This window comes from Mobula hypostoma, chromosome 2 (genome assembly GCF_963921235.1).
Source record: "Mobula hypostoma chromosome 2, sMobHyp1.1, whole genome shotgun sequence".
NCBI classification, from domain to species: domain Eukaryota; kingdom Metazoa; phylum Chordata; class Chondrichthyes; order Myliobatiformes; family Myliobatidae; genus Mobula; species Mobula hypostoma.
This window is the reverse complement of record NC_086098.1, coordinates 221,551,971-221,567,734: the sequence shown is the minus strand read 5'-3', so window position 1 is coordinate 221,567,734 and position 15,764 is coordinate 221,551,971. Positions and strand designations below refer to the sequence as shown.

The 15,764-nt window shown below is 42.7% G+C and overlaps 1 protein-coding gene across 3 annotated transcripts in view; it reads right to left on the bottom strand.

Moving 5' to 3' along the window:
- Positions 1 to 15,764, bottom strand: part of LOC134342867 (solute carrier family 12 member 5-like) — a 1,196,244-nt gene that overhangs the window by 743,307 nt on the left and 437,173 nt on the right. The gene's annotated exons all lie outside the window — the stretch shown is intronic.

The window sequence follows — 15,764 nt, the reverse complement described above, 5'->3', positions numbered from 1 at the left end:
AAGAAAAAATAAAAAATAAGTTACCTCAAACAGTCTAACAAGAGGGGGTCATCATTTCCCCGGCTATAGATTGATTCATTGTAGAGCCTAATGGCCGAGGGTAAGAAAGACCTCATATAGCGCTCTTTAGAGCAGCACAGTTGTCTTAGTCTATTACTAAAAGTGCTCCTCTGTTCAGCCAAGGTGGCCTGCAGAGGATGAGAAACATTGTCCAGAATTGCCAGGATTTTCTATAGGATCCTTTGTTCTACCACAGCCTCCAGCGTGTCCAGATTGACTCCTATAAGAGAGCCAGCCTTTTTAATCAGTTTATTGAGCCTGTGGCATCACCTGTGTTGATGCCATTGCCCCAGCACACCACCACATAGAAAATTGTACTGGTGACAACAGACTGGTAGAACATGTGAAGGAGAGGTCTGCCTACTCCAAAGGACCTCAGTCTCCTCAGGAAGTAAAGGTGACTCTGGCCCTTCTTGTACACAGCCTCTGTGTTGGTGCTCCACTCAAGTCTGTCATCCAAGTGCACCCTCAGGTACTTGTAGGTCCTCACCACGTCCACGTCCTCACCATCAATGGTAACAGAGAGCAGTGCAGGCTTAGTCTTCCTAAAGTCTATCACCATCTCCTTTCTCCTACTCACGTTGAGCTGCAGATGATTCAGCTTGCACCATTTGACAAAGTTCTCCACCAGGGCTTTGTATTCATCCTCTCATCCTCCCTTTATATACCCAACTATTGCAGAGATATCATAGAATTTCTGCAGATGACATGACTCAGTGTTGTATCTAAGGTATTCAGGGTAAGCAGGAAGGGAGCAAATACAATCCACTCTGGGGCCCCAGTGCTGCTTATAGCCATGTTTGACACACAGCTCTGAAGCCACACAAGTAGTGGTCTGTCATTCAGGTAGTCCATTATCCAGGATACAATGGAAGTGCTAACCTGCATTGAACAGAGCTTATCCCCCAGCCATGGGGGCTGTATGGTATTGAAGACACTTGAGAAATCTAAAAATATGATCCTCTCAGTGCTGCCCTGCCCTGCTTATCCAAACGGGAGTAGGCTCTGTTCTGCAGGTAGATGACAGCATCGTCTACTCCAATGTGCTACTGGTACACAAACTGCAGGGGATCGAAGGCTGATCTGACCAGGGGTTGGAGATGAGCCAGGACCAGCCTCTCTAGGGTCTTCAGGATATATGAGGTAAGGGCAACTGGACAGTAGTCATTCAAGACTTTTGGGTGGGCCTTCTTGGTGCTGGGACCACACATGGTGTTTTCTACATAGTCAGGACTCTTTCCAGGCTGAGACTCGATTGAAGGTGTGTTGGATAACTCCACACAGCTGTTCAGCACACTCCCTCAGGACCCTGGGGTTCACACCATCCCGTCCCAATGCTTTGCCGTGCCTGTGTTTCTTCAAAGCCCTTCTCACCTGCTCAGAGGTGAAGGTGAGTCCATGATGACTGGGGAGTTGGTGGAAGCTGGGGGCTGGGGGGGTGTGGTGAAGATTGGGATGATGGCAGTTGGTATGTGGAGTTGTGGAAGGTAGGTGCAGGGCAAGGAAGGGACACAGACAGTGGTAGCCTGATGTCATGAGTCAGTTCTATCTTAGATGTCTATGTACGAGCTCTGCATTATTAGTGTGTCCACAAAGACCCAGAACATGGTCATTACCGGAGTGAAAATTATTTGTTTGTATTACTTAAGGGAGAGCATTGCCATGATGACAGATTGTTAAATTATATTGCTTTCCACCATAGCGTTAAAGGTCCATGAACTGACATGAGGAAGGACGCGCCTACTAAATGGGAGATTTGGTTTGTTTTTAAATGGTGTACATTAAGGCATTAAAGCAAGTATCATGGAGAACCTAGAGGAAAAAAAAACACCAGCTTGAAAAGGAAATAAAATATCAAACAGGCTCTCTGAGAAAATGTTGGCAAGGTCTTTTGCAGAGCAAAATCTTACTTATTTTGACTTGAGCAGCTTTTGATTTTGGAGTACATTTGACAATCAGCACAGGGCGAATCTGTTTGGCCCATCAGGAATGCAATGGGTCTTTTATGAAACTATCCAAGTAATCCCCTCTGCTGTAAATATTTCACTTCAAAAGGCATTTCTCCAAATCTTAGAGCCACAGAGTCATAGAGTCATAGAGCAATACAGCACAGATATAGGCCCTTCAGCCCGATAAGTGCATGCCAACCACATTGTCCAGCTGGTTAGTCCTAATTTTCGGTGCTCAGCCCATATCCTTACAGGTCCCACCTCCCATGTATCTATCAATGTGCTTTTTAAATGATACCATTGTACCAGCCTCCACCACTTTCTCTGACAGTTTGTTCCATATACTCACCCCCCTCTCCACGCAAAAGTTGCCCCTCATGTTCCTGGCAAATCTTTTCCGTCACCTTAAACCTATGCACCCTGGTTTTGGACTTCCATACCCCAGAGAAAAGACTAATACCACCTACCTTATCTATGGTTCTCATAATTTTAAATATTTCTATCAAGTCTCCCTTCATCTGAGATTCAGATTCAGATTTCTTTATCACATGTACATCGAAATATATTGTGAAGTGCATCGTTTGTGTTAACATCCAACACAACACAAGGATTTGCTGGGGGCAGCCTGCAAGTGTCCCTACACATTCCCTAGTAACACAGCACGCCCCCTATGCTCAGCAGAACAACATAGAACACAACAAAACAGAACCTATCAAGCAACAGAACCACAACAGCAGATGAAGCCCCTCTTATCCACCCACCCATACACAAGGACAGTCCTCCAATCTCAAGACAGGCCTCTGGGCCTCCAATCTCCAGCATCCAGCCATCGGGCTTTGACTTCCAGTCTTTGGCCATTAGACTTCGACTTCCAGACTTCTGCTTGACCTTCAGACTTTGATCTTCAGTATCAACCCCGTGACTAGACGATGATGGGACCCAGAACTCCAGCTTGGACTCTGGGCTCACCGACTCACCAGCTCTTATGCCTCCTGCTTGAATGGACATCTGATCCCGTGACAGTCCAACGTGCATGAATGTTCTTTGCCACCCATCCACATTGCATGGAGCAGTGGTCTAGACCCTGGAGGTCCTTTGTGTCAAGTCCACGTCACTGGCCTTCAAGCATGGAGTGGATGCCTGGACTCTGGATGTCCTTCATCGCTCTTCACATTGCGGGCCTTCGTTCCTCATTCTTCTACATTCCAAGCAACAGGTATTTTTTTAAAAGTTACTCTGATGGCCAGCGTAACGCCACCCTGGAAAAGGACTGATTTGAAATAAACTCTTTTTCCTCCATTCAGAACTCACACATGTCCTTCATTCCATTTAAAACAAATTTTAACTTTTAAATTTGCGGATACAACAGGGTCTTTTAAGAGACTCCTTGATAGGTACATGGAGCTTAGAAAAATAGAGGGCTATGGGTAACACTAGGTAATTCCTAAGGTAAGGACATGTTTGGCACAGCTTTGTGGGCTGAAGAGCCTGTATTGTGCTGTAGGTTTCTATGTTTCTAAATCATTTGCATAGGATTTGCACTAGAAATCTCCATGTTGGGGACAGCGAGGCAGCTTCTGCCATGCCCATAGGAGAGATTGCTGTATTTGAGCCACCTCCACCTGTTAACACAGGAGCAGCCACTGCCTGTCACCAGCAATGACCACTGTCACCATGGCAGCCAGGGTACAGCTCGCAGCCGCACATCTCAGCACCCACTGGCCCCAGGCCTGCAGAATCTAAGGACAGCCATACGCAAATGTGAGACCAGGGGATCCACACCGTTGGTAGTATATTGCTGTCCCCATACCATACACATGACCCCATTTCATGTCGATCCATTGGCACTCTTGTTCTTAGGAAATGACAAGTGGCATCCAGGCAAAAGGCCAGGGCCTGCTCTTGCACTTCTTAAGGCTTATATTCTGGATCTAAGTGACACCGGGGGCATAACTTTAAGGTGATTGTTGGGAAGTATATGGGGGAGTGTTGGAGGTACTGTAATTTCTTTACACTGAGAGTAGTGGTTGCATGGAAAGCCCTCCCAGGGGTCGTTGTAGAAGCAGAATGCATTAGGGATATTTAAACAACTCTTAGACAGGCACATGGATGATAGGGACATGGACAACTATGTAGGAGGGAAGGGTTAGATTTATCTCAGAGTTGGTTATAAGGTCTGAAACATTGTGAGCTGAAGGGTCTGTACTATGCTGTAGTGTTCTATGTTCTACGTAATACAAAATGCATTTCCAACTTTAGTGCTCTGGTTCACATCTTTACTGTTACGCTGTAGATATTTCATTTAGCAGCTCTATAAGAGCTGTTCGTTCTGCTTTCAGCCTGTTTGGGTTATTGTTGAAGATGAGAAAGGGAAAGGAAGAGGAGGGCAGTTGTGATAGGGGACTCGATAGTAAGGGGGTCAGGGGGTCAGATAGGCGATTCTGTGGACGCAGTCCAGAGACCCGGATGGTAGTTTGCCTCCCTGGTGCCAGAGTCCGGGATATTTCTGATCGTTTTCAAGATATCCTGAAGTGGGAAAGTGAGGAGCCAGATGTCGTGGTACATATAGGTACCAATGACATAGGTAGGAAAAGGGAAGAGGTCCTGAAAGGAGAATATAGGGAGCTAGGAAGGGAGTTGAGAAAAAGGACTGCAAAGATAGTAATCTCGGGATTACTGCCTGTGCCACGCGACAGTGAGAGTAGGAATGCGATGAGGTGGAGGATAAATGCGTGGCTGAGGGATTGGAGCAGGAGGCAGGGATTCAAGTTTTTGGATCATTGGGACCTCTTTTGGCGCAGACGTGACCTGTACAAAAAGGACGGGTTACACTTGAATCCTAGGGGGACCGATATCCCGGCAGGGAGATTAGCGGGGGCTACTGAGGTGACTTTAAACTAGAATGCTTGGGGGTGGGAATCAAATTAAAGAGGCTAGGCGAGAGGAGGTTAGTTCACAACAGGGGGATGGGAACCAGTGCAGAGAGACAGAGGGGTGTAAAGTGAGGGTAGAAGCAAAAAGTAGTAAGGAGAAAAGTAAAAGTGGCAGGCCGACAAATCCAGGGCAAGCATCAAAAAGGGCCACTTTTCAACATAATTGTATAAGGGCTAAGAGAGTTGTAAAAGAGCGCCTGAAGGCTTTGTGTGTCAATGCAAGGAGCATTTGTAACAAGGTGGATGAATTGAAAGTGCAGATTGTTATTAATGATTATGACATAGTTGGGATCACAGAGACATGGCTCCAGGGTGACCAAGGATGGGAGCTCAACGTTCAGGGATATTCAATATTCAGGAGGGATAGACATGAAAGAAAAGGAGGTGGGGCGGCGTTGCTGGTTAAAGATGAGATTAATGCAATAGAAAGGAAGGACATAAGCCGGGAAGATGTGGAATCGATATGGGTAGAGCTGCATAACACTAAGGGGTAGAAATTGCTGGTGGGAGTTGTGTACAGGCCACCTAACAGTAGTAGTGAGGTCGGAGATAGTATTAAACAGGAAATTAGAAATGCATGCAATAAAGGAACAGCAGTTATAATGGGTGACTTCAATCTACATGTAGATTGGGTGCACCAAATTGGTAAAGGTGCTGAGGAAGAGGATTTCTTGGAATGTATGCAGGATGGTTTTTTGAACCAACATGTCGAGGAACCAACTAGAGAGCAGGCTATTCTAGACTGGGTTTTGAGCAATGAGGAAGGGATAATTAGCAATCTTGTCGTGAGAGGCCCCTTGGGTAAGAGTGACCATAATATGGTGGAATTCTTCATTAAGATGGAGAGTGACATAGTTAATTCAGAAACAAAGGTTCTGAACTTAAAGAGGGGTAACTTTGAAGATGTGAGTCGTGAATTAGCTAAGATAGACTGGCAAATGACACTTAAAGGATTGACGGTGGATATGCAATGGCAAGCATTTAAAGATTGCATGGATGAACTACAACAATTGTTCATCCCAGTTTGGCAAAAGAATAAATCAAGGAAGGTAGTGCACCCATGGCTGACAAGAGAAACTAGGGATAGTATCAATTCCAAAGAAGAAGCATACAAATTAGCCAGAAAAAGTGACTCACCTGAGGACTGGGAGAAATTCAGAGTTCAGCAGAGGAGGACAAAGGGCTTAATTAGGAAGGGGAAAAAAGATTATGAGAGAAAACTGGCAGGGAACATAAAAACTGACTGTAAAAGCTTTTATAGATATGTAAAAAGGAAAAGACTGGTAAAGACAAATATAGGTCCCCTACAGACAGAAACAGGTGAATTGATTATGGGGAGCAAGGACATGGCAGACCAATTGAATAATTACTTTGGTTCTGTCTTCACTAAGGAGAACATAAATAATCTTCCAGAAATAGTAGGGGACAGAGGGTCCAGTGAGATGGAGGAACTGAGCGAAATACATGTTAGTAGGGAAGTGGTGTTAGGTAAATTGAAAGGATTAAAGGCAGATAAATCCCCAGGGCCAGATGGTCTGCATCCCAGAGTGCTTAAGGGAGTAGCCCAAGAAATAGTGGATGCATTAGTGATAATTTTCAAAACTCGTTAGATTCTGGACTAGTTCCTGAGGATTGGAGGGTGGCTAATGTAACCCCACTTTTTAAAAAAGGAGGGAGAGAGAAACCGGGGAATTATAGACCAGTTAGCCTAACGTCGGTGGTGGGGAAACTGCTGGAGTCAGTTATCAAAGATATGATAACAGCACATTTGGAAAGCGGTGAAATCATCGGACAAAGTCAGCATGGATTTGTGAAAGGAAAATCATGTCTGACGAATCTCATAGAATTTTTTGAGGATGTAACTAGTAGAGTGGATAGGGGAGAACCAGTGGATGTGGTATATTTGGATTTTCAAAAGGCTTTTGACAAGGTCCCACACAGGAGATTAGTGTGCAAACTTAAAGCACACGGTATTGGGGGTAAGGTATTGATGTGGATAGAGAATTGGTTAGCAGACAGGAAGCAAAGAGTGGGAATAAATGGGACCTTTTCAGAATGGCAGGCAGTGACTAGTGGGATACCGCAAGGCTCAGTGCTGGGACCCCAGTTGTTTACAATATATATTAATGACTTGGATGAGGGAATTAAATGCAGCATCTCTAAGTTTGCGGATGACATGAAGCTGGGCGGCAGTGTTAGCTGTGAGGAGGATGCTAAGAGGATGCAGGGTGACTTGGATAGGTTGGGTGAGTGGGCAAATTCATGGCAGATGCAATTTAATGTGGATAAATGTGAAGTTATCCACTTTGGTGGCAAAAATAGGAAAACAGATTATTATCTGAATGGTGGCCGATTAGGAAAAGGGGAGGTGCAACGAGACCTGGGTGTCATTATACACCAGTCATTGAAAGTGGGCATGCAGGTACAGCAGGCGGTGAAAAAGGCGAATGGTATGCTGGCATTTATAGCGAGAGGATTCGAGTACAGGAGCAGGGAGGTACTACTGCAGTTGTACAAGGCCTTGGTGAGACCACACCTGGAGTATTGTGTGCAGTTTTGGTCCCCTAATCTGAGGAAAGACATCCTTGCCATAGAGGGAGTACAAAGAAGGTTCACCAGATTGATTCCTGGGATGGCAGGACTTTCATATGAAGAAAGACTGGATGAACTAGGCTTGTACTCGTTGGAATTTAGAAGATTGAGGGGGGATCTGATTGAAACATATAAAATCCTAAAGGGATTGGACAGGGTAGATGCAGCAAGATTGTTCCCGATGTTGGGGAAGTCCAGAACGAGGGGTCATATTTTGAGGATAAGGGGGAAGCCTTTTAGGACTGAGATTAGGAAAAACTTCTTCACACAGAGAGTGGTGAATCTGTGGAATTCTCTGCCACAGGAAACAGTTGAGGCCAGTTCATTGGCTATATTTAAGAGGGAGTTAGATATGGCCCTTGTGGCTATGGGGATCAGGGGGTATGGAGGGAAGGCTGGGGCGGGGTTCTGAGTTGGATGATCAGCCATGATCATAATAAATGGCGGTGCAGGCTCGAAGGGCCGAATGGCCTACTCCTGCACCTATTTTCTATGTTTATGTTTCTATGAGGGATGATGTGGAATATGTGCCATCCAAGTAGCGGGAAGTTTTCCTCGGTGAGGGACAATAAGGTTGGTCTTGGACTTCTGTTCCAGAGGAGATGAAAAGAGAAGACGCTGGGGAGAACTGGTCGTAGCATATGATCCGTTGGGAGACCCGTTTGTTCGAGATGGATTGTGAGCGACGTATGGAAGGTGGTGTGGGCTTTCACGTTGACTGAGGGCCCAGCGGGTGAGTGACAGAGAAATTCAAGATGAGCTCCAACTCGTACACATTTTCTTTTTGTTATTCTTTACTAACCCTCCAGTTAAGATTCATAAATATAATTCCTTTAATTGTATGCAATGTACTGTCTGTTATTTTGGGGCATTAATTTGTAACAAGGTAGTGAATTACACAGCATCCTCACAAACAGGGGGTTCGGGCTGGGCTCGCACCTCAATCTCACATGTTTGGCGGGGCTGGAGATTGTCTTTCCTAGACTTACGCAGTCGAGGAAACCAGGGTGTTTCACAAACCAGGCAGATGGGGTGGTGGCGGTGTGGGGGGGGGGGGTGAACAGGTGAGAGGTCTTTCAGGATTGCCGTGTTTACTCCTATCACCTAATTTGATTTGTTGTATTTCCTTCCAAAGTGAGCTTAGGAGCTGGTTTTGGTCTGTTCCAAACCAACATATTCTCTTACAGTTAGGCCTTCCATTTTTTTTCCTGTGTTACAAGTGACTCGATGTCAAAACAATGAATATCTCTTAACAAAACAATGTCACAGAGCACTTAACGAGTATTAACAAATAGCATTCAGATATTTTTACCAGAAGACTCTGATATCTGATGCAGGCAAATTAAATTCTGATTCTCTGGGTTTTAGCTTTGCTTCAATCTTATTAACATTTGTAGTGAAGACATTCTTCTGATTCCATTATATTTTCTCTTTATCACGATCAGATTTCAGCAGTCTTGAGCTGTTTCCCACTGTCTAAAGACAGAAGATTCAGAAGACTCACTTAACCCACTCTAATGCATCATTCATCTCTTGGTAAGAATCATTGCTAAATGATCTTTGCTGGAAGTACCAGCACTTAAATAAAGTATAGACAATGCTTTCACTTCTGAAAACTAATATCAAATGCAATGAATTTATACATGACCCAGGAGTCCAGTTAATAGATTTTGTCATTTACCTGTGCAATGCCATGGTAACACAATTGACTTAAATAATTAGACACCAATCGCTTTGACAGGAGGAAATAATGAAAGTTTAGTAATTATGCAGATAATTAATTACTGGGATGGTCAGTGAATCTGCTCTGGAACAGTGTTTCTGTTAGGTCTTGTTTACAGGCCCAATGTACCAATGCCCATCAATGTCTAATGCTCAAAGTTCAAAGTAAATTTATTATCAAAGTATGTGTATGTCACTATCTACTACTCTGAGATCCGTCTTCTTGCAGGCATTCACAGTAGAACAGAGTCAATGAAAAACTACACACAAAGACTGACAGGCTAATAATGTGCAAAAATAGCAAACTATGCAAATACAAAAAAGTAATAAGCAAACAAATAAGTAAATAATATTGAAAACATTAGTGGTAGGAGTCCTTGAAAGTCAGTCTATAGGTTGTGTTCAGTGATCAGTTCATTGCTGAGGTGAGTGATGTTATCCATGATGGTTTAGGAGCCTGATGGTTGAAGATATGCATCTGGGTAACCCTTGAAAGCAAAGTATCGTTAATTTTTTGACTCTTTAGCTGAAACTGGGTTCCATATTTTTATATTTCAGTATAACAGCAAAGGAGGCCATTCCGCTCATCAAGTTTATTCTGTCCCATCAGTTGCATTCCTCCATCTATTTCCCTGTACCCACTCATCCTCACCTTTCCACTGACCTGCCTGCCACCCAATGTTCCAGGGAATGTTTTATTTCCTTGCACCCACTCTCCCTCACTTCTCCACTGACTTCGCTGCCACCCAGTGTTCCAGGGAATAAAGATAAGCAAAGTTTGAAGTTCAAGATTGCTTATTGTCATTCTTCAGTACACGACTGTTAAGGAAAATGAATTGATTGTTACTTCGGATCCAATGCAGCATTAAAAAAAATACAATAAAATGCACACTGCACTCCAGCATCTCTGGAGATTGGAACTGAAGGTCAGCCTGTGGAACCAGGAGAAAGGAATAGTACCGCTACACTGTTCTTGCACCCTTCAAGGTAGGAGAGGTGGAGAAAATAAAGGTAGCAGAGGGAGGTGGAAGAGATTTTGCTTAAATTGTGATGAGCTTGACAAGGGTGGGAAGAGCGACTCTCGACTTCCATGGATCTATGCTGAGGAGGCTTAACTGGATGGGAAATCAAGGACTTTCAAGAACTTTCAAGGACTCTACAACTCATGTTCTCAATATTATTTATTTACTTATTATTATTATAAAAGTTCTTAGTGCAATCTGGTAAAACCTGAAGTGCGGGCATGGCCAAGAATGCTCATTTCTCAATTATTAGGAACTTTCGGACTATTCTAGTGGTGTTTAGAATTGTGACTTTCTGAAGATTTACATAGATACCAGTTGTAAATATTACTATCAGGACAATGCATACCCTGTTCATGTTCCAAAGTTTTTCATCTCCTCTTTTAATTCAGCATATTTCTGTTGTTTTTTTTTTACTTATTGATTTCTGTATATTATGTGTGTTTGGAATGGCTATATCTATTAAGTAAATTGTTCTTGCTTGTTTATCCTGCATCATTATAACCGGATGGTTATTATGGATTGTCCTAACTGTAATAACAGTTTGGTCATAATATGATTTATTATTATTTGTATTTGCACAGTTTGTCTTCATTTGCACATTGGCTATTTGTCAGTCTTGGTTCCTGTGCAGCTTTTCATTGAGTCTCTTGTATTTCTTTGTTCTACTGTGAAGGCCTACAACAGAGTGAATCCCTGGGTAGTATATGGTGACATATTCTTACTTTGAAAGCAATGTTTTGAACTTTGAACTTAGAATCTGGATGCATTCACCAATAACTCATTTTAATAACTGGGATTAATTAATCAAGAGGAAATTATAATCACACACTATGACATAAAACTCTAAATCCTGGATTGCTTGTGGGGTGAGGGAGATGTGGACTGTTTTATAGAGCAATATGATTTCCAATGCCCCCACTCTGTTTCAATTTGTCTTAATGAATTAGCTGTCTCTGTCTATAAATACACCTTGTTTACTGTGGTCAGAGATGTGAAAAATGAAGGCCAGACTACTTGTGTGCAAACATTCACACCCAGGTAAGTATACATTACCACAATGTTTGACCGACTATAGTGTGCTGCTAACTACAGGACTTTCAGACTCTAACTTCCATCTCCATGAGAACACTATCCTTCAATCCACAGTGGAGACAGTGGACTCATGCACTGAATAAGTTACCAACTCAACCCAGTAACTCACCCCAAGTTTTAGATCAAAAACAAACGATGTTCTATTTGAAATATAAAGAGCCTTTGACCTGAAACATTACCACTGTTTCTCTCTCCACAAGTGCTGCTTGACCTGCTGAAAATCCTTAGTTACCTCCTTTTTAAGGTTTCCATAGGTACCAGTTTTTCATTAACAATCTCTATTTGTTCCCCTGTGTAGTAGCACTGTAGTTCAGTTACTGACTCATATTCAGAGAAATGGATGATTGATCCAGAGGAGTTTGAACCTGACTACAGTAGCAAGAGAAATTAAAATCAATTTAAATTTTGTACAAAAAATGTATAGTGTCCAATAGATTGTCTTAAAGCAAAAAACAAACTGCAGAACATACAGCATCTGAGAGGAGGAGAAAGGAAGCATTGATGTTTCTGATTGAGATCCTGCATAAGAACTTGGATTACTCCAGACTCTAGCCTTGGCTGATGAGGGGAAGAGAAAGGATGAGAGGGGAGCCAGAATGGGCAATAGAAAAAGAAAGGGGAAGCAGGAGAAATTACCGGAAGTGAAATTGATGTGTATTCCATTAGGTTGGAGACTTTAATTTCATGCCCAGCTCCTCAACAACTGAAGCAGCTGATGCTTAAAAGCAGTCTAGGTCTTGCATTAAACAGTTCATTCCTGTATGCAAGACCTGAGCAATATTCAGGTAAATACCTAGGTGGGAATCATTGATGCCAGAAAGTGCCAGGCAAGGACCATCTCTAACAAAAGAGAGTGGGACGTTTTATCCTTGATCCTTCTTGTCATCACAATCACTGAGCCTATCATCATCCACGTTGAACAGAAACTCAACTGAACCAGCCAACAGAATAATAAGACTCCGGCAGCAGGTTAAAGGCTTGATATCCTATAGTAAGTGACTTATCTCCTTACAGCCAAAGCCTCTCCATCTTCTGCAAGGTAAGTGTCACAGGTATGTCACAGGTATCACTTGCCCAAGTTAGTGCAGTTTCAATGACTCCTGAAACAAGACAGCTTGTGCATTGAGCACCCCAAATATTCAGCTCGGTTACTTCAATTGCCTGCCAAACCAATGATCTCTACCACCATGAAATACAAGGGCAGCAAGCAGACAGGATCAGTGTCAAAGGCAAATTACCCTCAAAGGCAACACACTGTCACGACTTGAAAATATATCACCAGTCCTTCATTATCATGGAGCTCATTCCTGCAGCATTCAGCAGTGGTTCCTCATCATCTTTGCAAGGGGGTGAAGGACAGACACAATGCTGGCCTTGTTGCTGACAAAAATATTTGCAAAGATGTTGCCAGGACTTGAGAACCTGAGCTATAGAGACGGATTAAATAGGTTAGGACTTTCTACCATGGAGCACAAGATAATGAAAGCAGATCTTTTAGAGGTATACACAATTATGAGGGGTGCAGATTGGGTGAATGCACTTAGGCTTCCCACTCCCCCAGCCCGGGATGGATGAGACTAGAACTAGAGCTCGTATGTTTAGGATGAAAGATAAATATTTAAGAGGAATATTTAAGATATTTAATATTTAATATGAGGAATATTTAATATGAGGAATATGAAAGATAAATATTTAAGAGGAATATGAGGGGAAAATTCAGCTGGTAGTACAAGTATGGAATGAGCTGCCAGTGGAAGTGGTAGATGAGGGTCCAATTGTGACACTTAAGAGAAGTCTGGATAGGTGGCTGGATGAGAGGGATTTGGAGGACTGCAGTCCTGGTGTAGGTAGATGAGACAAGGCAATGGGCCGGGTTGGCATGGACTAGTTGGGCAGAGAGGCCTGTATTTGTGCTGTTGTGCACTGCGACTCTATGCCACGTACCCTCTTTCTATGTTGGGAATAAATTTGGGAAAATAATGAAAAATCATCAGCATTAATGCTGCCTTGCCTACTGAGCATTTGATGTTTTTATTCATCCTTTCTGTTTCATTTGAGATATTTTTATTTCAGATTTCCATAATTAAGGGTTTGAATTTTGATCTCTGTGACGTGGGACTATTGCTGTGCACCAAAATTGAGCAGTGACAGTATTATTAAATGGATCAGCAATGGGATCAAACAGTGACTGGTGTCACAAAAGAAATGTTAGATGGATTAAGAGTTTAATATGAAACATTATTGCAAGTGTTACAGTTTCTTAATGCATAATATTCTCTCGGATTACTGAAAAGGACTAAACTAATACTTGTTGGTAATGAATGCCGTCCACTGTTGTCAGACATGGAATCACAGAATGGTCACACTCATATTCCACCTGGGTAGCCTCCAACCTGACAGCATGAACCTTGATTTCTCTAACTTCTGGTAATAACATTTTGTTTACATCAATATAACAACTGTCTACAATGGATTTAGGCATTAGGTTTTTGGGTGAAATTATCAGGAATCAAATTTTTACAAGTTTCTAGCATACAGTGACAAAATACACAGGGCAATCAGATGATCAACTGGGAATGGATTTGTTCAAGTGAAGATTGGAAGGTTCACAGAAAACTCAGTCTGTAAGTAATGGCAACAAGGCAAAATGTTTCAGCAATATTTCATATTCTATTGTTGGAATCTGGTCCCACAGGCATTAAAATGGGTGAGAGCTTTAATCTCAGCTCATACCAAAGTATGCAACCATTCAGGACACACTCTACTGTGGATCTATCAAAGTTTGCAAAAATTTATGATGACATGCCGAACCTACACAAACATCTAAGAAAGTAGAGGCACTGTTGTGCCTTTTTTGAAATGGCACTTATCTGCTGGGCCCAGGGCAGATCCTCTGAAATTGTAACATCAAGGAATTTAAAGCTACTGACACTCTCCACCTCCAATCTCCTAATGAGAATTGGCTCAAGGATATCTAGCTTCTTTCTTTGCTCTTTGGTTTTGTTGACATTTGAGTGAGAGGTTGTTGTTGTGGCACCATTCAACCAGATTTTTGTTACCACTTTTGATCTGGGCAACAACAGTGGTGTAATCAGCAAACTTAAATATGGCATTGGAGTTGTACCTAGCTACACAATCATAGGCATAAAGTGATCAGAGCAGGAGGATGTGCTGATGGTAATTGTGGAGGAGGTGTTGTTGCCAATCCATTCTGACTAGGGTCTGCAAGTGAGGAAATCGAGGCCTTATTGTAGGAGTTTAGTGATTAGTTTCCAAGGGATGATAGTGTTTAATGCTGAGCTGTAGTCAATGAAGAGCATGCTGATATATGTGTAACACACTGTAAGGCTTCACTGTTAATGTAATGGTTTCTCTGTAATGTTTCACTGCTGAGGTAATGGTTTCTCTGTAGCAGCAATGTTTGGGTTACGACTAGAGATAATGGGACATGCTAGCCAATGAGTGGGATGTTGTTCTTTCTTGCATGTCTGGGAGCTGGGAATTTGAGGTCTTTTACCAGGGAGAGATGAGGAGAGAAGACGCAAATGGAGAGAGTTGGTAGACCTCGGACGGGGTGGATTTGGAGCGAGGGTCCAAAGGTCAGCGACGATGGGAGGAGGTCGATGGTGGACGAACGGCCTTATCATTGAGCTCCAATGTTGCACATTAGACTGTTTCTTGAGAATGGGCCCTTTTTCCTTTTTTTTGTTTTCTTTACTAACCATATAGTCAAATTAAGAATTATAAAGCTCAATCGTTTAATTTCATATTGTGTACTGTTTGTTATTTTGTGGTACTGTTTTGTAACAGGGGACACATCACACAGCATCCACCCAAATGATATTTATTAAGTTTGGCCAGGCCAGGGGCTATCATCCCCTATATTAAGCCACTAGCCGAAGTGAGAGTTACATATGCATCTTCATTGTCCAGGTGTTCCAGGGCAGAGTGAAGAGCCAAGGAAATAGCATCTGCAGTTGACCTGTAGTGACAGTAGGCAAATTGGAGTGGATCCTCAGGTCACTCCTCAGGCAGCAGATGATATTCTTCAAGACCAACATCTCACAGCACTTCATCACAGTGAATGTAAGCGCTATTGGATGATAGTTATTGAGGCAGGTTACTATGTTCTTCTTGGGCATTGGTATGACTGCTGAAGCAAGACATTGAAAATGTGAGTAAACACTGCAGCCAGTTAATGAAAGACAGTGGATTCCCCATCAATCGACATGGAGATCTGAACTCTCTCAATAACTTGAATACCACTCACCCCTCACCGTCCAACTTTGCACAATATGCTCTCTCAGATGATTTGGTCCAACATTCTGATATTCTTTTCCTAAACTTTTTTTATATCTCTTCTCTTTGGGAGACATTGTCCAAGATAGCAT